Source organism: Sapajus apella, unplaced genomic scaffold (genome assembly GCF_009761245.1).
Source record: "Sapajus apella isolate SASKATOON/1434 unplaced genomic scaffold, GSC_monkey_1.0 scaffold44, whole genome shotgun sequence".
Classification (NCBI taxonomy): Eukaryota; Metazoa; Chordata; class Mammalia; order Primates; family Cebidae; genus Sapajus; species Sapajus apella.
Genome location: NW_022436984.1, coordinates 13,705,671 through 13,732,148, shown reverse-complemented (window position 1 = coordinate 13,732,148; position 26,478 = coordinate 13,705,671). Strand labels below are relative to the sequence as shown.

General features: G+C 36.4%; 1 protein-coding gene and 1 long non-coding RNA gene across 24 annotated transcripts in view; one reads left to right on the top strand and one right to left on the bottom strand.

The window, feature by feature from the left end:
* Nucleotides 1-26,478, top strand: part of SLC8A1 (solute carrier family 8 member A1) — a 382,674-nt gene that overhangs the window by 173,946 nt on the left and 182,250 nt on the right. The window lies entirely within an intron of this gene.
* LOC116524292 lies at nucleotides 1,420-25,090 on the bottom strand. The gene is made up of 2 exons (XR_004257260.1): nucleotides 25,011-25,090; nucleotides 1,420-1,515 (listed from the first exon to the last, which is right to left on the bottom strand). It is a non-coding gene; the product is annotated as an uncharacterized LOC116524292 (long non-coding RNA).

Here is a 26,478-nt window from a genome sequence, read left to right as displayed (position 1 = left end):
ACACATGTTGCAGAAAGAGGATTATCATTTGGCTGTTTAAATTGAATTATGTGGCAAAGTACAGGGTAAATCCAGAGTCAGGACTTGCAGTCTCAAAGTTCAAAGCCACTTAATGAAAAACAGAACTCTTCATCATCCTCAAAAAGCATTTCCTAAACAGCCAATTGCATGTGGTGCTGCTATAAAGGGAATTACATAGACCTAGCCTGTGACCTCTAGAAAGGCATTAAAAGTTTAGAAATAAAATACTTATAGTGTTGTCAAGTCACTACACAAGCATTTTAGCAAATCTCTATTTAGAAAAATCATTGCCAGGTACTATGGCTGATTCCTATAGTCCCAGTACTTTGGGAGGCTGAGGTGAGAGGTTCATCAGAGCCTAGGGGTTTGAGGTCATAGTGAGCTATGATCACACCACTGCACTCCAGCCTGAGTATTCAAAACAAATAAATACATGGAAAGAAAAAGTATCATAGATGAATATATTTAGAAAGCTATACTAATAAAAAATAATTGATGAGTTTTAATGGAAAACCCATCCCATTCAATGCAGTTAACTCACATAAAAGTTTGGTAACATAAAGGGCACTTTTTTATTCTCCTGGGAGGGTTCTTTACTATAGGGTTGCACAGACATTAAAATGGATCATGGACATAATTCAGAGAAGTACCAAAGACAGTAGGGTGTGTGTTTTAAGTAGATGATTCTATGAATATTCTGTAGAAAATGAAGTTAAAAGCACTAGTTAGACTTTTCACTTTTTAGCCTCTCACTAGTGATAATAAATAATGACCATATCAATGAAAATACACATTTATTGTTAATGTATTATGTGCCAGACACTAAGCTTAGTACACTATATGGCAATTACTGAATTATCTCAATAAATTCTTATAACAATCTCATACCATAGATAATATCACCCATTTCTCATACCATAGAAAATATCACTCATTTTCCTAGGGAGGAATCAGAGGCTTAAAGCTAATATCTGAATACTTGTCTGTAGGGCTGCAAAGCTGATCCTCCTAGCATGCACATGTACTGCTCAGAGCCATATCATAAGACTTTTATTTCATTTGGAAAAAAAGTATTGTCCTTTGAGACATTTTTATTCATTTAATTTTGTATGTGGCTCTGGTTTGAAGATAACTTGATTGTATTAGAATATTTATCTACACTTACAAGCAAGTTATATTTAGCAAATGACATAGATTCCCAAGGCAATAAATCATGCCATTTGTCATTTTTCTAGAATGCCTCAGTTTACTTAATCATGATCAGTCAATTATTTAGCAGTCTGTGCATAAGGGAGAATATATTTTAACTTTTTTTCCTTTTATGAGCTGGTAATTGGTAAAATGATGAGGGTTTCCACATTTGCCTTTGCAAACTATAAGCAACTAGTAGTATATTTATTTTGTGTATCGATAATTACCTCTCTTTATAATAGTAATTTATTTTGTTTGTGTGTGTGTGTGTGTGTGTGTGTGTGTGTGTGTGTGTGTGTGTGTCTGTGTATCCCAGCTTGGAATAATGGACTGATGTGTTAATTCAGGGAAAACATCAGAAATAACTGGAAAACATAAGGGAATACTACTCTTATATTTCTAGCTTTCCACTTGATTTTGATATACCAAATGTAGTCCACCTAAGACATTGTTGTTACCAGTCACTGGTGGGTTTTGTTCTTTTCTTACATTTTGTCCGACAAGACATAGTTTTCAAAGAGGTGAAATGAAATTTTATGGTAGTTCAGCTTAAAGAATGGCAGGAGGGACTGGCCTTGATGAGACATGATCATTATCCTTGTCATTTTAATATATTTCCTTTAATAGTCTCACTTGAGGCAAAAACATACACTATCCTGCCTGTAGTATGCAAATAGAAAAAATATGGTACTTTCTAATGACATAAAGTCAGAACGGGTTTTGGGAATAACCCTTAGTCCTAATAAATAGGGTAGGATGGTCCATTCAAAAATATGATTTAAAATTCAGTTCATTAACATATGGCATCTACTTTTTTAAAAAACTCTCATGCTCCACACCCTCTTTTAGTTAGAAACATTAGTTTATGCTTCTGAAGTTTCAGCTGCTGCTCTTTAAATAGCCTGGCTGCCTTCTTTTTTCCTTTTTATTACATAGTACTTTCCCAGGGTAAGTGATAAATAAAGCAGGAGGGTTGGTCATAAATTCTCTTCCTCTCTTTCCCCTCTATCCTACCTCAGGTTATTTTTAGACTAGGATCTACCACAGTGTGCCAGGACTCCGGTCAGCATCATACGCGGTGGTTTGAGATTGGGAAATGCTTGCAGCCTGGGAGTCTTCCCTGCTTTAAGCTCTCACTTCAAACCTAAGCAAGGGCCTGGGGTGGGAGTAAGAGCCTAAAACAAGAACTTGAATGTGCAATACCACATTATTGCTAAGGAACCCGCCATGACAAGTAATGAGAATTCTTGACCTGGTTTTGAAGATATGTCATAGGGCCGATTGGAGAGAAAAATCATCAGTAACTTAAATCCTTTTCTCTTTCCATCCCTTACTCTTCTTCACATCTGTTAATGAGGATTCTGTGGAACACTTAAACGCTTTCAGGTTTAGCAAGAGATCTTCTAATAGCAAGAGGAAGTTCAGCCCTTGGCCAAAGAGATTAAAAAATTTAAACACACTTGGATGTACTGAATTTATGAACTTGGCTTCCAGAAAGGGAACATCTTAGTTGCACAGGCAGCAAGAAAATTAACTGCTCTGTGCTGTGGAATACAGGAAGTTAATAGGAGTTCAGATTGAGGAGGCAGAGGCCTGGGAAGGCTTGTTGGAAGTAGTAACATTTGGTTGGATGTAACATTTGTATAAGGTTTCAATGGGCCAGAGAACATGAGAGCATTCAAGGGAAACTGCAAGAATAAGGCTTGGCTGAGTGAAAGTTTGTCTGTTTTCAGTAAATTTCAAATAGTCCTCTGTGTGTGTGTGTGTGTGTGTGTGTGTGTGTGTGTGTGTGTGTGTGTGTGTGTGAGAAAGGTTGTAGTGTGAGGAGATAAAAATAGAGAAGTAGTGTGAGTTCAATCTAAGGAACCAGGAGAGACACATTAATGTGTCTGGATTGGACTTTGCAGGCTTTCTAGATTTGCCGAAAGTCCTTGGGCAGACAAGTGACATAATCTACTCTGGGCTCTTAGAAGGTAACTGGTAATGGTGTAGAGCACAGATTGAAGGGGCTGAAGCTGGAGGCACACAGATCAGATGAGAGCCCTTGCAATAGTCCAGGTGGGAGATTTTGATCACCTACAATAGCAGGAAATTGGAAGTCACTGGGAAGCTGGGATCAAATTTGGAAACTGATTCAATGTGAGCTATGAAGATGAAAGAGACCTGAAAGATGACATGCTTGCGAACTGTGATGCTTTCAGATTATCTAGAGACCACAGAAAGAGTTCAGTTATGGATATCTCTAGTTTAAACTGCTGTCAAAGGCAGTGGAAAATGTATGTATGAGACCACAAATGAGAACTGAGAGCTGAAAATAGAGGTGGGGGGGTAGCAGCAAGAAGTAAGGACAAGAGCTAAGTCATCGGGTGCCATTAGGTATAGAAATATATAAACAAGGAAAAAACTGAGAGAACTTTGAGAAATGTTCTCAAAGTAGTAGTTGGAGGAAGATTAATTTAAAAAAAAAAAGAGAATGACTGATTAGAGGCAGAGGAGATAAACCTCTAAAATATCACATCAAATGGAACAGGGGAGGTGGGTGTTTCAAGGACAAAGGTGAATAACTATTACTAATCATGGAACACTCCTTGGGGAGTCTATGTGGACCGGGATAATATGTTAAATTTCATCACATAGTGCTTTTGAGTCTCAAAAATTCCTTGAAACTGTTAATTTTCTTTCATACGACTCTATTTACCAACCTGAGTAGTCTCTGCCACAACCCATCCAAACCTAAGAATATCCCCAAAGTCTCTTTACCCTCTTCTGCTAAACATGATCTTTTTCTTTCTTCCTTGGCCTCCTGTGGCTCTCTTTTCACATGTGTATGTCTTCTTTCCCCAACTGTATTAAATGATTTTCAGGGCAAATATTGTATTTTCTTCAGTTTTATTTCTGCATTTATTTATTTAAAAATTTCAACTTTTATTTTAGATTCATGGTGTCCATGTGGAGGCTTGTTACATGGGTATACTGCATGATGCTAAGGTTTGGGATACAACTGATCCCATCACCCAGGTAGTGAGCACAGTATCCAGTAGGTAGATTTTCAACCCTTTCCTCCCTCCCTCCATTTGGAGTCCCCAGTGTCTATTATTCCCATCTTTATGTCCATGTGTACATAAAGATGTTTAGCTCCTGCTTATAAGTGAGAACATGCAATGTTTGGTTTTCTGTTCCTGCATTAATTCACTGAAGATAATGACTGCCAGCTGCATCCATGTTGCTGCAAGGACATGATTTCATTTTTTATGGCTGCATAGTATTCTATGGTGAAACACTGTATTTTAAACTCATCCATTTGTGCCTCAAAGTGTAGCAAAGTGATTTGCACAAAAAGGTGCTCAAAATGGTTTTTAAAAACCATAACTTGAAATTTGGCAGCATGTATTAAGTGTCATGTAACAGTTACTTCCTTTGACACATAATGCCTCTTCTGGGACTATATTCTACAGAAATAATGTGAAATGTTAAAATGTCATATGCACGAAGATACTTCCCAGAGTTATTTCAAAACAATTCAAAAGTCCAGTATTGTAACAGTGGAATGTTTATGTGAATTGTATAGGTATGTCATTCAGTGGAATCATGCAACCTTTAAAAACTATGAAGACTATCAAAATAGAAATCTAATTAACATTTAAAAAGAAGCAGGGTATACAATGATTTGTGCATTATACTTTCAAATGTATAATGTGTATGTGAGAAATATTGAAAGGGAATAAATTAAAATTATAAACTTTAAGACAGTAGTAGAATTGCAAGTAATTTCTTTTTAAAATTGCTATATTGTACTAATATTATTGTTACAAGTTGTTTTACATAAAAGTAATGTTTTATTTCCAATGGAAGACCTAATACTGTGCAGTGAGCTTGGAAGATTACTTGGAACAGAGATTTCTACTAATGAGCCCTGACCTTAGAATCAATACCTCTGCACTCTGGGTAGGATCCTTCTCTTGTTTCCACACAGTCATCTTTAACTTTACATCGTCAGTTCAAATGGCTGGAATAGATTAGATTAAGGCAATACTTAAAGCACAGGCCCTCCTGGAAGTGGCTGAAAGTTGTCCTCTTTAAATATGCTAGTCATTACCAGGCTATCGGGAACCATTAGTAGCCCATAGTCGTGATGACCATACATTGATCAATAGCAGCACTTTGTTTCATCTCGTAATTTTGAACAAGGGAAGCACCTTGTTCTTTAACTCTTGGCAGTTCAAAAGTTAAAAGAGAAAGAGAGGAAGAGAATAGTTAAGAAGGAAGGCGGAGAAGCAAAATAAGTGGGCTGTGACAAGAAAAGACGGAGGCAGAGAAGAAAGGTTTGTAGCAGTAAGATACGTGTGTCTACCTCTCTCTAATGTTTCTCTCTGATGTTCCCTTTCTTCACCATTTTTTAAAATATGTCTCCCCTGCTGCTCATTGGAGACTTTCAAACAGAAGCACTGCAGTTTCAAAAGCTGTGACTATTTTTGATCTTTCATCTATATTATGAGGTGGTCTTGGACAGAGGGAGATCCGTTCTCTTGATTTACATAATATACTGTACCAAAAGTGGGAGGTTTAGCATCACAGGCAAAGACAAGTACAAAATAAGGGGTAAACAGAATACAAAGAGTGTGGGCAGGCACCAGTAGCCTTTTTCACACTGTGGTCCCTAGCTCTGGGTTCGAAGAGGCTGGTGCAGATGAGTGAGTCCTTTAGCTGTGCTACCTCGGCCTGTCTCAAAATTCCAGACCAGATGTAGGACCTTCAGTTCCACCACCATGTAGACTGCATAGCTGCTGATGGAAGGTGCAGTACATCTGTTTGTCAGTCAGCTCAGGACAGTTGAGTTGCTGACTCTCCCTGTGGGTGAGTGAAGAAGCCAGCTCAAGCTTCTTGACATTATGCAGGCCCAGCAGTGAACTCTCACGTTAACATTAATGTGCAATTTGCCTTTTTACCCATTCTAGGTAACCTATAAAGGATAGTGAACTTTAAAGAAATATCAAAGTAAAGAGGTGCTTATTTTTTATTACTGAAATCAAACAAGTATTATATTGATTCAGGTTTTAAGACTGGATCTGAAAGAAACTGACCCAAATTTTTCTAATGGTATTATAATATAACCTGTAATATAACAATGAAATATAAAATATGTAAAGATGTAGCCTTCTTATATGCTTAGGTTGCTCATAAATTGAACAATGAATTTCTAGAAAAAAGTAGTCATGCCTAGTCTTGCTCAGGGATACCATTAGACTAGTTCTTTATCTACGCCACTGGTTTGCAAGGGAAAAGCAGCATCCCTAGGCCAGGACTGGACTTTTTCCTGGTATCAGGGGCCTGGCAGCCCTCTCAAGAAACATTCTCTTCCTGCCCTACCTCGAAAGGTCAACTGTGTTCATGGCACTTGCTAGAGCTGGCAGAATGGTGCGTTTTCTACATGATGGAGCATCAGCCTAAAGCCTCACCAGGAAAACTGTCTGCTATTTTTCTGATTGTAAGAGAGAAAATACAGGCTATTTTCTCTCTAAAGTATTAATTGTAGTTTTTTCTCCACAGAGTCTGTCTGTGGGGAGGAGGCAGGCCTTTACATATATACACTGGGTCATTATTAAGGAAAGTGTGAGAAAGGATGTGGTGGGGATTCCTTGGAGAGAAAGAGAGTCTGGAAGTGGTGTCAGGATACAGAAGGACACATGGAGAGGAGAGATCAGGGCCATGTCTCAGCCACATCATCTTTGCAGCCATTTGGTTGTTGCACTGCAAGGAGGTCACCTGGAAACATCAGTACCATCAGAAGATGTTCTTTGCCCCCATGTGCACTTTAGTAAGAAAACATGATGCAACGATGTTTCTAGCTAAACCGAGAACTTGTCAAGATGCAGCCTTTCTGGGGAATCAAAAGTAGTATGTTCCTGATAAACTTTAGATTTGAGATGTTGATTCCTCTGATTAAAAGAGAGAGAAAAAGACAGGGAGGGGGGAAGGAAGGGAGGAAGGGAGGGAGAGAGGAAGGGAGGAAGAGAGGAAGAGAGGGAAGGAAGGATCGGAGGGAGGGAGGAAGGGAAGGAAGAAAAGGAAGAAAGGAAGGAGAGAGGGAGGAAAGGAAGGATGAACAGAGGGAGGGATGAAGGGAGGAAAGGAAAGAAGAAAGGAAGAAAGGAAAAGAAGGTGGGAAGGACGGAGGGAGGAGGAGGGAGGGAGGGAGGGAAACTATTTTCTCCAGTGGATGAACAAAATGGTCACTTTGTGGTTACTGAAACCCTACATTTTTAATAAATAAATGAGTTACTTCACTTTGAATCATATTTAGAACAGGGATCTATGACATTTCCCTTCATAGTGATAACAAGGAGAAAGAATACTTCTGAGTTAAGAAAAAAAAATGGAATATTTGATCGTATTTAAGTCTACAGCAGGAAATTTAAATAATTTTGCTATGTAGGTTAAGAAAATGCCTCTGAAATAGCCACATCTTTATTTGAACCCTATTTTATAGTTGTCTGTTGAAAACCAGATGTAATTCCCACTCCTTGATTTTTCTGAGCATTTCTCCTCTTCAAAAATGTAAGCCCTTCTTACCTTCTCACTTAGAGTATCAATTCATGCTACCTCTTTACATCCAACCCAGTATGATTGAAAAGTTAAAAACTCCTCACTGATTCTTTTGAGCTCATCATATTTCAATCCCGTGGATTTCTGTTCAGGTTATCTCCATCTCCTTTTTACATAAATTTATTTCTGAATAGGATGACTATACATCCCAGTTTTCATGAGACAGTCTTTTACACATATTATCATTGTAAACAGCCCCCCGCCCTTTTACTCCCTTAGCATTGCAATTTAGAATATAAATTGCATGATAACTCTATCAGTGAAGTATGCATGGAAATAAGCAAAATATTTGTACAGACTTTTAAAATTTCTCATAATTTTTAAAATTAAGCCCCTGAAACACCTTTCTCGTATTTTTTCATATCTATTCATGAGTGAAATATATACCTTGACAAGAGACCAAGTTTTCTGGCATTACTTCACCTCACTTAAACACTGAAAACTATTTCTAAATCTCAGCAATGTATTTAGGATCTAGTTAAACACTCTTGGAAGCTGTTTGGGAAGAGGGTTTGTTTTTGTTGTGTTTCCCCCTTTAAAAACTGGGCATTGGCACAGATTCATTGAGTTGCAGCTGTTTTGGTCATATGCTCCTTTACAGTGCCACTCTGTTAATTTGGCATTATTCTGTTTCCTGGTCCTTGAATTTCGCCATACAAATATTTATGGAATGAGTGTTAATAGAAATTTAAATTGGGGATTGAAAAAAGAAGATTAAGATGGGCAAGTAAGTCAGAATCCAGATTTGTTTAATGTTGAATAGATTAATCACGCAGAGCTATTTTTAGCTAAGGAAATTGACCTTTTTTAAAAACCAGGTGAAGCAATCATTTGAGACTCAGTCATGACAAGTCTATTTGCAAGACCTGTGAGCTTTCTATGGACAGCAGTGTCTTAAAGTCTTAAGTTACTTCCATTTGTATATCAAATTAGGAACTGGAAGTATTGATAAAATCCGGGATGATTATCAAGGAAACACTGTGATGGATGTTAGTCTTCACAGCTGTTTAAGAAAAGTGATTATCAATCTTGTAAGTTTTCTATAATAAAGACACTGGAAGCTCGGGAACAAAAGCATTACAGTTGCCAATATGATGTTGCTTTACAAAGAATTAAGACTATTTCTGTAAACACTCCTACCTTCTGTTGGTAATCTCTGTCCATCATTAGTTTAAGTGTATATAATCCTTGAATTTTAAATTATAAAAACTCTTGAACTAAAATTTAGCAACAATGAAATGGAAAGAAGTGCCCCTTCTTTTCTGAACAATGCTAAATATGTATCCGTCTTTAAACATGAATTACAAAACCTGCCAGAGAGAGTTGCTCTAAGGATTAAATGAGATTGTGTGTGTGTGTGTCTGTGTGTGTGTTATCCAATAAATGGTGATAGGCACTGTGTAAGTGGCATTTATTATAATCATCTTATTTCTTATTAAATTGGTACTGTTCAAACTTGGTTTAACAGATACTTGTGAAGGCATTATTATTATTTTTAGAGATAGGGTCTTGCTCTGTCACCCAGCTTATATGCAGTGATGGATCACAGATCACTGCAGCCTCAGACTCCTGAGCTCAAGTGATCCTCCTGACTCAGTCTCCTGACTTGTTGGGACTACAGGTGTGCACCACCACGCCCATCTATTTTTTTTTTTTTTTTTTTTTTTACTTTTTGTAGAGATAAGATCTCTCTATATAACCCAGCTGGCCTAGAACTCCTTGCCTTAAGCAGTCTTCCCACAATGGCCTCCCAAAGCACTGGGATTACAGGTGTAAACCACTTTGCCCAGCCTGTGAAAGCATTAAATGTAAGAAAATTATGGTGTCCTTTCCATCCAAAAAGTATGTATGGATTATCTACTAAATTGAAGATACTGGGGTAGTTCCTTGAAACAAAAAAAAAGGGTGAATAAATTAGTTTTCTGATTCAAGAAGTTTAGCTGATGAACCCGGGGATACTTGGAAAATAATTTTCTTATTATGTAAAGTCACAGAGCAGTCTTCCTAAAATTGTTAGTGATATAATCTTTTCTTTAGCTCATCCAGTGAAGTTTAAAAGGGGTAAGAAAGGTCAAAGAAACTGACTTACTGCTAAAAATATGTGAACTTTGCGGATAATTGCTATGTCAATTCCAGTGAGAGTCATCATAGGCCTTTTCATCTGCGTAGAGATTCACCGGCATACCCTAAGGTAACTAATGAGTGACAACAGAATTTCTTAGTTGAAACAGACAGTAGAGGTTTAATAAATGCTTATAAATTGATTAAATGGGTGGAAAATACTTTACATACTAGTATCTCAGGTGATTTGTTACACAGATGGTGATATGGTTTGGCTGTGTTCCCACCCAAATCTTACCTGGAATTGTAGTTCCCATAGTCCCCTCATGTCATGGGAGGGACTTGGTGGGAGGTAATTAAATCATGGGGGCGTCTACCTCCATGCTGTTCATGTAATAGTGAGTGAGCTCTCACAAGATCTGATGGTTTTATGAGGGGCTGTTCCCCGCTTTTACTCGGCACTTCTCCTTTATTCCACCGTGTGAAGAAGGATGTATTTGCTTCCCCTTCTGCCATGATTGTAAGTTTCCTGAGGCCTCTCCAGCCCTGCAGAACTGTGAGTCAATTAAACCTCTTTTTTAAAAAAAATAAAATAAATTACCTGGTCTTGGTTATGTCTTTATTAGTAGCATGAGAACAGACTAATACAGATGGTAAGAACCCACAGACCTCATGCCTTACTGAGAGCCTTCTGGTCTGTTTTTAGATCAATGTCTTAGCATGCAAATATTGAGGTTTAGTTTCTTTTCTGAAAAATAGAATACCAGTTAGAAATGATACACATTGGTACCCTGGTTATAAATGTCTTAGATAATTTACTTGTGCAAACCATACATCAAGACTTCAGAGAAGCCAATTACGTTCCTTAACAGATGTTTTCCATAAGATGTTAAAGTCATTATTTAAAAAGGAAAAAAGACAGCTGTTGGATTGGTATAACAGAAAGACTTTACATAAAAAGGAGTCTTATATCCCCTTTAATTTGTAGATGAAGAAATTGATTCATTGGCACCATAAGTAGATGTATGACCTTGAAAAATATACAAAGCCAAATCGAACAAAAGGTTTTCAACTCCAAATTCAGGGAGCTTACAGCCTTTTTGCTGTGGTTTGCATGCCTCTTTCTCACACACAATCCCCCACCTGCATGGTTAGAGTGGGAAGTCCAGGGGTCCAGGCTATTGGAGTGAAGGGATAAGAGCTGTTGATAACTCACAGCCAAATTGGCTAATTTCTTCTGAGTAATGACTGATAGAGTGTTCTGAGGGCACAAGGAAAGAAGAGGTCAGCCACATTTTATTTTAATGCATTTTCATTACAGAGTTTATAAATTGCTCTTTTGGGAAGACTCCTAATAAATCAATTTTAGGAAATATTGAAAATGAAGGAAAACCTCCCTTTTAAATATGATCTCCTGTGTTACATGATCCATTTAACATCAAACCATTCATCACTTTTCTTAACACTTTTCTTAACAATGAGACACACATCAAAGTGAATTCAAAATAATAAGACTTTTAAGATACCTAATATAGCTGAAAGTTATTTCCTTGTTATTTAGTAAACCTCTGATCTTGGAAAAATCCCATTCTTCCTTAATATTTAACATCAAATTGTAATTTGACATTTATTTGTTTAGGTTTATCCGTAACATGAAACACACACAAAACATAAAAAAAGTAGATTATATTTTCAGAAATTCATCACCTAGTCCCAGGTAAAGTGGACCACTAAGTGCAGTGAACATAATGGTTTGAAGAATAGTGTCATGTTGGAGGGCAAGGTTGACCCCTGTTTCCTGGCTAATATTTTAATCCATATTTCAATGAAGACATGATTATTTTTGCATTGAAAAAAGAATAAGTATTGAATTTTTTCTGAAAAGGAAAAACAACGTATATGTATTTACAAATGTAGTATGTGGCCCTTAAGTTAAATAATAAACACCTGCAACTATACAGGCTGTTAGAGACTTAGATAAGATGAAGATGATGATGATGGTAATGATGACAGTTGAGACAAATACTAATATTTATTGAGTCCCATTTCTTAAAATCTTGGGTCCTTCCATCATCCTATATCTGCTAACAGCTTTAAAAGGGAGGTGTCATAATCTCTATTTATGATGGAGAACCATCCACTTGCTCACATCAGCAGTACTGTGCTCATTTAGTGCCACTTTTTAATCAGGACATTGGCAAACTCTCTCCACAGAAGGAGGAACAAAACTGTAATATATCTAGAAGTCAGATTATTTAAGAAATTGATAAGAAAGTGGAAGAAGAATTAGAACTTAAGAGTTCATAATAACTATTTTCAGCGACTAGAAAGGTTGTCCTTGGGAAGAATTGTTTGTAGCTGTCCAAAGGCAGAATGATGGCTAGTGGAGGAAAGTCAAATGACGATTTCATGTTAATATCATGCTTAACATAAGGAGGAGCTTTGCGGCAGGCAGAACTGCTCATGTATAATATATGGGAGTATGAGATGTGCTGCTTAATGAGACATATACTTTTTCACTTAATCATTTGTTCAGGAAACCTGTATTGAATATCTCTGATAAAGAACATATGGTCTACAGAGGAATTCAATACTGCCAAAGGTGGATCAACCTGGTGACAGAGGAAGCTCCAAGAATTAATTGACTAGAAACCACAAAAATCAATGCTTCAGAAAATCAGTGAGCAGAATAAAAACCCTGATGATATTATGTGAGGCAGAGTGGGTCCCTTAGTCCTGTACCTCCAAGCATAGTGAAAGAAAGCAACATTAAAAAGAGTCAATGTTGAACTATGTGTGTTGCATTTCAAATGGCATGACCTGCTGGAAGATTCATGAACACTTGCTAAGTGTTCTCTTTAGGAAATTGGAAATTCTCATTGTGATCACAGGCATCTCATAAAACAATCCATCACCTAGATTTCTCTCAGAGGTGAAATAAAGCCATTCCCACATTGCCTGTTAACAGGAATATGCCAGGAATTAAGGCTTTCTCATTGTGTCTACCTAAACTACCTTCTCAGCTGGGTATTCCTGTCTTACTTTCCAATTCCTGTTTCCTGGGAGTTAAGAGCTTTCCAGTTAGTGTATTTATAGCTAATCCATAGAATCATTGTTCACATTCTAGTAATGGTAACATCTGCAGAAATTCTTTGCCCCAGACACCAATTTTACACTCAAACATTGTATTGAAAAGTTGAGGTAGAAAAAGAACTCCCAGAGAGTAAGTTTCCTAAGCCTTGCACACATTAGGCACTTGATACAACAGGTAGGCTTTTGTCTGATAGTCTTGTGTAACTTCCAGAGTCCTAAAGACTGAATTTCAATGCATATATTTTCCTCATCAGTTTCACTCAGTAATAAAATTAGTAGCACTATTTTTGGACTGAATTTTATAAATATCTCTAGGTTCTACTTAGACAGAAATGGTCTACATTTATATGGGGTACTATACTCTGTATGGTTGGAGGCAGTTTGTATAAGAGATTAAGTGTGTGATTTGGAGCCAGGTGATTCTGGCTTCATCACTTATTGGTCACATGGCTTTGGAAAAGTTAAGATTTTTTTTTCCTCTCTGTAAAATAGAGATGAAAACAACACCTACCTTTTAGAATTGTAGGATTATTTAATTAGCTAATGTAACACATAGAAGCAGTTTAGTATGTAACCCTTGGTACATAGTAAGTGTGAGTCAAAACCAACAGCTCTTGAGTAATGTTGAGTATAATAATATCCTGGAATTAGGTTTTTAAAAGACAGATGCCCAGCCCCCTGGAGGAGAGTCTCTAATTAGGTAGTTTTGAGATGTGGCTCAGATAATCATAGTTTGAACCATTTCTCGAGGAAATTATGATGCGCTCCAGAATTTTAAAAATCACTTGATGATTATGACTTTTTGTTTTTACAACTCCCAAACTTAGCCCAGATCCAGCAAGTTTACTTAGCCTGCTTAGATGTAAAGAGAGAAAGAAAAATAATTAAATGTTCCATGTGGTAGTACTTGTTGCCATGAATCCATATTTAGCCCTTTCTTTGAAATCAAAGCTTGCGCTGGACTCTTGTTATACCCTTTAGTGTTGCTCTCCAATCTTCTCAGCCCTGACCCACTAGGAAATCTGCCCTGTCAGTGCATGGTGAATATCCACAGCAGTGACATCACAGCACCCCAGATACTACATCAAGGAATGAAACAAAGGTCAACATCAGGTTTTCAGTATAATGAAAATAAAATGGAAAATCTGACCCATTTCAAAATTTGCGGAAATATCACAGATTTACTGTTTTCTTTAAATGTTGCCATAATTTTCAGATAAGAATAATTTGTTTTAAGTAAGGGCAACTTAAGGTAATAGACCTACAAAGCTTGAGGAATTGTGTGTCCTAATTACAAATTGAGCTTGCTTCATAAATAGCTTCTGTCTTTAAAAAAGCACAATGCAGTATAACATTTTAAATAAATATTCTTATTTTTCTAGTTATATGTTCTGTTCTTTAACAGTTGACATAGAGTCATGTGTATTTTTGTTTTAAAGAATATCGAGTCAACCTATAATTAATCAATATTTGTGTAGAGTTCTTGCAAGTTTTCTCTAATAAAACTTGCTTTAAGCTTTTTATTTCTATCAGTGCCTGCCTTGTCAGTGATTTGTTGACATGAGTCAGAATTTTTCTCCAGCCTAAACCAAAACAACTATTTTCTCTAATTCAGAAAAATGTGATTCATAAAACCAATATGATTACATGATGTATGTAGCTTATTTTATTACCACTGCTTTGCATCAATCTGAGAAGTGATGGATACTGTCTCCAGCCAGGAATAAATAACAGAGAGGAGTTAGATGAACAAGAGAATTGAGAAAAAAGTATCTCTGCTTTAGTCAGGGAGAACCTTGTCTCTGCCAAGGATACCTTCAGAGAAGCTGAAATATTCAGTAACATATTACACAATCTTAATTCTAGAAGATGTATTCTTAATACTAATTCTAAATGCTATTCAACAACATTTTTGAGCACTTATCCTTACCAGTGAACAAAGTAGAAAAATTTTCTGCATTCGGAAGTGTTGAGTGGAGGGCTATTTATAAATAAATAAATGAGCCAGATGATGACATAAAGCATGGTAAGAGGAATAGAGGGACTTTGAGGGATGGTGAATGCTCTGATGTATGGTTGTTTTCCTTTATCAGTGTGAGACTGAGATTACATATTGGCCACTCAAAGTTGCTGGACTACCACTGGGTAATGTATTAATATAAAATATAAATTGAGGCAGGGAGGTGTTTTGGATGGCAGCCAGGTTAGGGCCTTGCATCAAGATTTGCATTAGGAAATAAGCTCAGAGATGATCTGAGAAAAAGCAGGAGTGATGAGGTTTGTACAAAAATACTATCAGGCAAAATCTGCAGGAGGGGAATCAGTCCTGACCTTATATGTTATTGGGTTGTGAAAAGTTATTTTGTGAAAACTCAAGATCTCAGCTAAAGCTTTATCAGGCTTAAACAAAGAACATATGTTCCTAATTTAAATATTTATAATGAACTAAGTAGACTTTTTGATACCAAACTTATCTATCAGTATTCAACCAAATTTTGCATTCATATACAACACTCAAATTAATAGGAAAAAATCCTCCAGTAAGCTTTTTGAGTGTATTTAGGTCTTTTCCAGTAGAGAGAACATACTGCTTTTTGGAGGTAGCAAAACTTAGTCAAGTGATGTTCCTTTCAATAAAATTTTTTTTCAATATTAAAGTTGCAAGCCTGCTCTTCAGTTTTCTTATATCCTTGAACCACAAAGGACAGTTGACTCCAGAATCATATCAATCTGAATGGATCCAGATTCATAGACCAAATAGGTTTTTACTGATCATGATCACAAATAATTCACACTTTCTTTTTCACCATGTATACTGTGTCACTGAGGTACCCATAGAGGTTGTCTTGTCAACAGACATTCAGGTCCTTCTTGGAGAGCAAAAGATTTTCATATCACATTTTTTTTTGCAAGTGATGCTTATATGCAGAACCAATGGACTATTTTCTACATAGAATGTCTATAATACACAATTTAAGTTGGCCTGAGGCCAGTGTAATTACTTATCTTGGTTGCATGCCTAGGTCCATTTCATGACACAGCCCAGTGTCAAATGTTCTCATTGCAAGAAGCTTTTGAATATTTCCCCCGTTTCGTTACTTCGTGTATTATCACCATGTGCCAAAGTCTATAAAGAACTTAGATAAAATTGAGATAAACTTCTATCTCTCAGACCTGCTACTGGAAAATAGCTCTTCAAGTTGATTGTTACTTTAGCTACATGGAAAGATTTCAGATCAATATTCCTGAAGGTTTATTTCAGGCAAGAGAGTGACATTAAAGAGCATGTGATCCATCTTTATTTTTCTTTATTTTGACCAATTCTTCAAGCAGGGATCATGATTTAGGGTCACATTTTAAGTTACATATCAACTTTAAAATTCACTGTTCTTTTCTCCCTTTTAAATGCTAGTTCAGTACTAACTCATTTGGATCTAGCAAATGTAGTTACAAAAGCAGTTGTCGGCCAGACGCGGTGGCTCATGCCTGTAATCCCAGCACTTTGGGGGGCCAAGGCAGGTGGATCATGAGGTCACGAGATAGAGACCATCCTGGCCAACATAGTGAAAACCCATCTCTACTAAAAATACAAAAATTAACTGGGTATGGTGGCACGCATCTGTAGTTCCAGCTACTCAGGAGGCTGAGGCAGGAGAATCACTTGAACCCAGGAGGCAGAGGTTGCAGTGAGCCAAGGTTGCACCACTGCACTCCAGCCTGGTGACAGAGCAAGACTCTGTCTCAAAAAAAAAAATAGCAGATGTAACAGGGTTCGCCAACTGAAATTACAAAAAAAAATTATTCTTAGGAAAGAAAATGGTCCAATCTAGTGTCATTGAGTTGAAACTTTGACTAACCTTCTGTTATCCAGAAGTTATTATGTTTCAGTATTCAGCATAAATAATAAAATGTTCACTGTATTACTGTATTGATAACCACCATACTGACAAGCTAAAAAAGGGAAAACATACGATCATCTCAATAAATGTAGCAAAGGCAATCAAACAAATCCAACATCCATCACTTATATTTAAAATAAACTCTGAGAAATATTAGAAATAGAGAGAAGTTCTTCAACCTAATAAAAGACATATGTGAAAAAATTAAAACTAACTTCATACTTAACAGTGAAATACTGAGTTCTTTTCTCCTAATATTGGGAATAAGGCAAGGATGTCTCCTCTCACCACATTTATTCAACATTGTACTGAAGGTGCTACACAGTGCAATAAAGCAAGAAAAAAAAATGACATCCATATTGGAAAGACAAAAATAAACCTCTGTATTCACAGACAGCATAATTATTTCTATAAAAATGCAATAAAAATATATAAAACTACTAAAATTAGTGAGGGAGTTTAACAAATTTTCAGCGTACAAGATTAATAAGCAGAAATTAATTGTATTTCTAAATACTAGAAACAAACACAAAGTAACATTAGAAAAACAATACCATTTACAATGTTATCAAAAATATAGAATACTTAGGGATAAATCTTACCATAAGATAAGCAAGACTTATACACTGAAAACTTAAAACATCCCTAGAGAAATTAAAGAACACCTAAATAAATGGAGAGAGATGCTTTTCACAGGTCAGAAAACTTCATATTTTTAAGGTAACTGTTCTTCCCAAATTGCTCTAGATGTTCAATATAATTCCAGTGAAAATGCCAGTAGGCATTTTATTTTTTGTGTAAATTTTTCAAGCTCTTTCTAAAGTTCATATGGAAATACAGACAACATAGAATAGCTAAAATGCATCGGAAAAAGCAAGAATGAAATTGGAGGGTAACACTACTTGATTTCAAGATTTATTTTATAGTTTCAGTTACCAAGATAGTGTGGTAGTGACATAAAAATAGAAATAGGTGATTAGAATGGAATAAACTGTGGAACTAGATCCACCCATATATGAATAAACTGGTTTGGGGTTTTGTTTTTGTTATTATAACAAAAATACAAGGCAATTCTGTGGAGAACAAATGCTGCTGGAAACATTGTATATTCAACATAATTCAGTGAATAAAAAATGAATTTTGATCTATACCTCACACTATATACACAAATTAATTCCAGAAAGATCTGAAACCTAATAAAAAACCTAAATCATATATATATATTTTTTTCAAAAAACAAAATCTTAGACAACTTAGGTCAGGCAAATATTTCTTAGATACTTTACCAAAAATATTATGTACTAAAAAAAACTGACGACATTTAAACTTTTTACTCTGAAAGATGTTGTTCAGTGAAGGAAAACAGATGGAAAGGAAATATTGGCAAATAGTATATCTAACAGAATATTTCTATCAGAATATTTAACGAATGCTCAAAATTTAACAATTGAGACATACCGTAAAATTGCTAAAATATTTGAGTGGCTATTTCACTAAATATATGTTATCAAATAAGCACGGGGAAATATATTCAACATAATTTAGTCACTAGGGAAATATAAATTAACCCCAATGAAATATTAATGCACACTGGATAGAGCAGCTACAATTTGAAATTGAACCATAGCAGGGTGCTGTGACTCACAGCTGTAATCCCAACATTTTGGGAGTCTGAGGTAGGAGGTTCACTTGGGCCTAGGAGTTCAAGACCAGCCTGGGCAATATAGGAATAACCTGTCTCATTAAAAAACATTGATCATACCAAATATTTATAAATACATGGAGGGACCAGAACTTGATTACACTGCTGGTTGGAATGTAAAATAATATGATCACCTTAGGAGAGTTTTTTTTAAAAAAAGTTAAAAATACACTTACCATATAATCCAGCCATTCTAAACCTTGGTATCTACCCAACAGAAAAGAAAGCATGTAGCTATACAAGGACTTGTGCAACTCAAAACAACCCAGATATCTATTAGCAGGTGAATAGGTAATCAAATTGTAGCATATCCATACACAGCAATACTACTCAACAATAAAAAGGAATGAAGTATTTATATATCCAGCAACATGGATGAGTCTCAGAATAACTATGCTGAGTGAAAGCCTGACTCTCCTCCTTCCCTCCCCAAAGTGCATAATGCGTTATTTATTTGTGTAAAAATATTGGAAATTCATACTAATCCACAGTGACAGTAAGATTATTGATTACTTGGGGAGGAGACAGGTACGGATATAAGGGAAATTTGGGTAGTAGTGATTATGTTTATTATCTCAATTATGGCAAATGGTACATATATATGGGTGTGTATATATGTGTAGTATATAAGCAGTATATATATATATTTCATACACATATATACATATGTGTGTATATGTATTTCAAAACCCATTAATCATATTGAACAGTTTAAATATGTTTAGGTTATTGTATGTCAGTGGTACGTCAAATTAAGCTGTTAAAAACAGGAGCAATAGCTCTCTAGAAAATGGGAATAATTGTGAAAAAAATGCACAATGTAAAACTAATCTATAGTTTGCTACATAAAGTTTGGCCCTATTTCTGGCACACTATGATTCCAAATCCAAAAGTAGGAGCTTCTGTTTCCATTTATGTGATTCACTTGGTATCCAATCTTATCTTGTATTTTCTAATGTATGTGATCCATTGGCTCAGAATCAGAAGTCCATCCTTATAAATACTTATGAAATATACAGGATAGAAAAATGTGCTTACATATACATACGTATACCTGTACATTTTATTTATATTTATACCTATACTTATCTAAAACCCTTTACAGTTTTACAATTTGTGGAGAAAATGCCCTTCAGAGACAAATACTCAACATAAAAACAGAATTTGATTAAAATGTTACAGAATGAAGTTTCCTGGACCACTGTTAGTGGATGCGTGGTGAGCAACTCCAGAGGCACCACTGATATAACCTATGATGAAAATAGCACCTCTCACAGTTGCACATCATGATGACCGTGGTAGTTTGTTTTACTGGAAAATAAACATGATCTATTGTTGTAGCTTTCAACTTCATGAATAAGCAAAGGTGATGATTCAAAGTCCCCCGTTAGTAGGGCTTTCCTATGAGGTAAAGGCAGATAACAGTAAACTCAGCAAGTGTGCTTATTGAGGTGATATTCCTGTAAAGTTTTCAACAAGACAGAGACGAGTTGCTTGTTTCAAATATAATGTAGTCAGCCTGAAACTTAGGGGTAAATCCTAACCATGAATTTTGTGTTTAGCCTAGAGAGAAGATGGTGATTTAAGAAATCAAAAGGAATGAGAACGAGCTGTACCTCTCTGAGATGCAGGAGAGGAGGGAAAGGGAGTAGGTCAAGTCCCCAAACATTTGTTTCTTTTCACAAGTGCCTCTTTGTACAGATTTATATTTGATGTAGAGGAATTCAGTATTTTCTTGTGTTTCTGAAGATGATAAGGACAACTTGGTTTTATTTTTGTTACAGATTCTAAAATGGTATTTGTTGCAGAGACTGATAATGAACCAGCCTTGCAAACACAATATTCAAAACAAAGTCTATTTTTAATATTTTAATAATGCAAGTAATCCATGTTCATTGCACACAAAAAATAGAAGATAAAGATAAGATAACAAAATGACAAAAAATTCCAGAAACTAAATCCTTATGTAATTCCACTACTTGGGGATACAATTGTCAGTACTTTATAGATGTCCTTCCAGATATATTCTCTATATATACACCCAAATATAAATATATATATTTGTAAAATATATAAAGACATCAAATTTTAAATGCTCTTCTATAGCCCTTATTTTGCTCAACGTTACTAAACTCTTATTTCAATAAATACACATTATACCACCATTTTAATGCCTTCAATTTTCTCATTATATGAATACATCAAAAATTTTTTTAACTAATCTCAAGGCTATATTTAAAATTTATTTATTTTTAATTTTCTTTTTAAGGAAAATTTTTTTTCTATACAATGATGCGAGGAAAAAACTGACTTAAACATTACAGCTCTGAATGTTAAATGATGAAGGGTTTTGGAGTCGTGCCTTTTGACCTGTCAATTTTACAGTCTGTTGAACACCAACTGTTTTTTAGTGGTCACTACCTGACATTTATGTGCATATTTTGGGCATCACTGTTCCAATTACCATTGACTGACGTGTGGTGGACCCCATTCATTTCTTTCCATATCTAAATCTATAGATTGATACTAATCAGTTAAATGTATTTAAAATATAAAGGAACTCCAAGTGTTTAGACAATCAAACCAATAAAAATCAGGTCAAAGAACATCATTCTCTTCTTTTAAGCTAATGTAAAAATATCTAAGACCTTCTCTGATTGTTACATAGCATAAGGGCATGTGAGTAAATGGCTGCTAAGCCTCATTTTGGCACTAACATATGACCAGATCCATCTGTTGGAATCCCATGCCATGGTCCCATGGCAGTAAACTATAGTTGAAAATATATTCCACTGAGAGGAAAAAGATGAAGAAAGTGATCACAAAAGTTTGTTAGCTTGAGGGGAGGTCTCTTAGCCCTTCTGGAGCTCAGATTGTTCATCTTCAAAATGGCGGTGCTAAGGAAAATAGCTCTAATTTTTCTCCAGTGCAAATATTCTATGGTTCTGTGACAGAGAACTCTGAAGTCCCATGGCCTGAGTCAGGGCAGCTGCTACAGACCCGAATACTACAGATCCTTCGCTGCCTGGTATCCGTCCCTGGCCACTGACCCTGTCTCATACACTGTTCTTTCTCTCTTAATTGATCCTGTCCTGACCCAGGACTCAGATCTTAACTGTGTCCCTGAACACCTTCTTTGTCTTGTACTTTCTTTATTCATTTCTCAGTTATGTCCTGTTTTTTGCTTGTGTTCCATGCAGTTTTCCATGTCTCACTAGGTTAACTCAACGATTAGGGGTTTCCGTAACCCTTAGGGCTACACCACAAATATGCTGCCTGTGACCATGGCATCCAGGGCTGGTCATAAGACTAGGCTGAGTCTGTACCAATTCCATACATCTGGAAGAAAAGAAAAGCTTCAACACTTCCCTGCCTTGGATGCAGTAATTACTTGAAAGATGTTAGTACTGTTACATGTATGACATGAATAAACTTGAAACCGTTCTGCTAAGACAAAGAAGCCAAACACAAAAGGCAACATATTGTATGATTCCATTTATGTGAAATAGCCAGAATAGGAAAATCCATAGAGATAAAAGGTAGGCTAGTGATTGCCAGGGGCTGAGGGTAAGGGAAAGTAGGAGTAAATGGTGATTGGTACAGGGTTTCTGTTGGGGCTCAGTACAACGTTCTGGAATTAGGGAATGGTGATGGTTGCACAACCTTATGAGTATACTAAAAACCACTGAATTGTACAGTTTAAAATGTTAGATTTTATTATATGTAAATCATATCTCAATAAAAAATAGTTAGGCCGGGCACAGTGGCTCACGCCTGTAATCCCAACACTTTGGAAGGCCAAGGTGGGTGGATTGCAGCGTCAGGAGTGTTTTAGACCAGCCTGCCTAAACCCTGTCTCTACTAAAAATACAAAAATTAGCCAAGCATGGTGGTGCGTGCTTGTAGTCCCAGCTACTCGGGAGGCTGACGCAGGAGAATTGCTTGAACCTGGGAGGCGGAGGTTTTGGTGAGGCGAGATCATACCACAGCACTCCAGCCTGGGCAAGAGAGTGACACTTCTTAAAAAAAAATTTTTACAAAAGGTTAAATAAGCAAAATATTCAGACAATCATTCATTTACACAATATGACCTGCTGAGACATTAGAGAGTATTTCAGTAACCAATTTTAGTGAGATAATGGAATCAGGTAGCTCCAGCCAAAAACACAGATTCTTTTTATCTGTGTACCTTCCAAAGCCTAAAGCATTCTTTCCCTGAAGAAGAACCTATGATGAGTACTGTAGAGATAGCAGCAACAGGGAGCTGCAGTAAATATCTATGAACTTTATTCCTTTGTTGAAAATGTAGCTCTTGCCTGAAACACTAGAAATACCTCTTGACTAAGAAGATAAGCAAGGAAGAAAAAAGATTTACCTAAATCACTGTCACCTTGGTGTGTGTCCCCTCAAAAGCTAAATGCAGTAAAAATAATGAAACATCAACAGTAACAAAAACAGGTTGGATTTCAGTGGTGAGACTTTTGTTTTCACTGCAAAATAATTGATTCAACTAGATATTTCACCATGTCTAAGCATTTTAGATTGCATGAATGCAATTTCAACATCTCGGTTAACTATGGAGCCCAACTGTCCACAGGACCCAGTGCCCCAAATATTTTGGAAGGTTTTCATTTCTTCCATTCTTCCCCAGGAAGATTTATACTCTGCCTTCTCTAAATGCTGAGAGCAAGTCCTATTTTTAAAGCCCTGCAGAGAAGATGCTTCTTCAGAGAGAGGACAAAGTTTTGCCCTTTGCAGCATCCCCAGTGGAGCTAATCAGCCAGGTATCTGATCTCCGTGGCGTCTACCTGACTCCCTTTCTCCCACAGGACTGAGCCCCTATCGGAAATAATTGTGAGCCCAATATGCCTTTAGAGGTTTGTTTTTATTTTGTTTTGATTTTTTTTTTCCAACAGAGAAATTCCTTCTGCTCACTGAGTAAAGTATAACACTAGGATATTTGTGGTGATTCCCAGAAGTCTTGGTAGCTCAGAGCCTTAGACATCACTTAAGAGAAAACCTTCTAAGTTTCTTCCTGTCATTTACTGCCTAGCAGAAAAGGCCCAGGCTCCCTCAAACCAAGAAGTCTCTGGTTGCTTTCTGTGGCATGTTGTATCAGCATATCCTGTGCCCTTTCTGTTCCACCATTGCTGTCTCTCGAGGCAGATCTTAAAAGTGTCTACCTTTGCCAAAAAAAAAAAAAAAAAAAAAAAAAAAAAAAAAAAAAAAAAAAAAAACAGATAAAGTACAGGTTTGCCCAGGATAACCCAGTAAAGTAGTGATTGGCTGAGAATCTAGATCTGAAGGCTCTGTTCTACTAAGTTCATATTATTCCAATCTGATTCATGGGTTTTTTTTTTAATAGGAAAGATAATGTCACTGCCGCAAATCATGAGGCACTTTTTCCTAAGAAATTAGCAAAAAGCAAATACCACATGAAGCACTTGGTGCTTTAAGGACCAGAAATTCTCTAGTAGTCTGTATATTGGGCCAAAATGGGGTTTCTTAGGCTTGAGAAACAAAACTCACTTGAAACGTGTTTGCTTTATTTTACTTATAATCTTTTATTTCATTCAATTTCATGTTATCTCAGTATTTGACTTATTTATTTTTTCTGACTCTCTTAGCAGTTCCTTTCCTGCTCTTGGTGATGCAGAACTGGCAATTATCTTCAGTGGTGGCTGTTTAGAATGTTACATGATCACAAATCAGTACTGCCTGTCTATGTAGGGCAGCCGACAGAAGTAGCAACTATCCGTATTCCTTCAGGAAGGTTCTAATGCCTTTGCTGTTGTCCTCTGCCATTGAAAGGCACAAACTAGATGGAACAGGGACATTTGCACACTTGGTTCCTTTCTGTGAACAGTGTATTACTGTCCAGACACACCTCTGGTAACCAGAAACTTGGCTACTCACGCAAAGAAATCTCATCAGAGACCATACCCCTTTAGGCAAATTCTAATACTAAAACCAAAACGAGATGTTATTTTGAGGCTTTTGTTTCCTTTGGTTGAATTATTTACATTTTTTAAAAAATCTTATTGTAGCAAAAAATAGAAAATTTACTATCCTACCCATTTTAAGTGTTGAGTTCAATAGTGTTAAGTATATTCACATTGTTGTGAAACATATCTCCAGAAATTTTTTATATTGCAAAAATAAAACACTATGCTCATTAAACAACTCTCCTTTTCCCCTTCTCCCAGCCCCTGATAACTACCGTTTTACTTTCTATTAATTTTACTACTTCAGATACTCATATCATGCAATCATATTTGCCTATATGTGACTCCTATATTTCACTTTGCACAGTGTCCCCAGAGTTCAACCATGTACCATGTAATGGGGTTTTCTTCCTTTTTTAAGGCTGAATAATATTCTGTTATAGTGGTATGTATATTGATACGTATGTTGGTGTGAATGTGTGTGTGTAAACACACACACACACACACACACTCACACCACTATTTAAGGCTGAATAATATTCACCATTTTGTTTAACATTCATCTGTTTACTGATATGTGTTTGCTTTCACCTCTTGGCCATTGTGGTGATGCTGTGAACATAGATGTGCAAATATCTCTTGAAGGTCTTTCTTGTGATTATTTTGGATACATGAATTCTTTATATATTGATTCTTTTCACCTTATGGACTAAAACAGAACAAGCCTTTACTATAGGAAATACAATGATATTCTTCATTAAACAACAAAAAAAATCGGAGATTTATTCTCTGACTCATCACAATATCCCTTCAGCATAGATTGGTGGAAAGTATTACTTTCCCCATTGCCTGGATAGGAAAATTGGAGCAGAAATGTTCCTTCACATAGCCAACTAGCCATGGAGCCTGGCCTTGACTTCATATCTGCTGATTTCTACTTATGTGCAGTAACTGACATTTGGGGCTTAATTAAGACACCATGTTCCAAACGGAAAGATTTGCCATTATTTGGGCAAAGACTTATTGACTTTGGCACCAGAACCAAGTGTCACACTTTCCTTTAGCAATTGTAGATATTCTTGTCCAGTTGGTATATATTTCCAAGAATGTTTCCCATTGGCCTATTTTGGATTCCATTTATAAAATGTTAAAGGATAATAAGATTTACCCAGTACATATCTGAAAGTCTGCACTGACATATTCCACGCCGTGCACCCCCCCGTCATTTCTTTTTTTATTTATCCTTAAATGCCCTTACACCTTCAGCATTCTACATCACAGACCTTTTGTTCTGCCTCAAAGTCAGACCTTTCTCAATTCCTGCCTCTATATTAAGATAAATAAGCGAAAAATCCTCAGCTTGCCATCTTGTTACGTAAGTCCAGTGCTGACATTGTTTCTTTTCTCTGCCCTGCCATTTGAGGCCGAGACTTCGAGCTGCTGCTCTGCTCGTCATCTCCTTTCCATTTCATAAAAGTGGATGCTCACTGGTTTTCCTCTTATTTGGGTTCCCCAAGCTTCTCTGCTTACTGGTTTGCCTTTCTATTTATTCATGGTCAGATGTCAGATGCATCTATATAAGAGCATGAGCATCCCAGAATAGACAGTTCCTTGAAAATGAATTCATCCTCCCAAACCCTGTAGGGGAAAAGAAACAGCTGCTTAGGAGCATGCATTTAAGATGTGCCAAGCAACAAAATGCACTATCCTTCTTGAATTCATTTACAGAGTAATATGCACAGTGCTCCTCTTAGTTGTTGTCGCATACGAATGTGTATATAAGGTCAAAAAAGCAGTAAAAACTGCCCTTTAAAAAAAAAACAACTATTATTGTAAGAGTCTTATTTTCTTAGAAATATCTATATCTGCACTATCCTGAAAAATCAGTGTGCTTTTTTCTCTTATAATATACTTGGCAAACATGTCCATGAAAGTGAATTATGTCAGTGAAGTAGATGCTAAT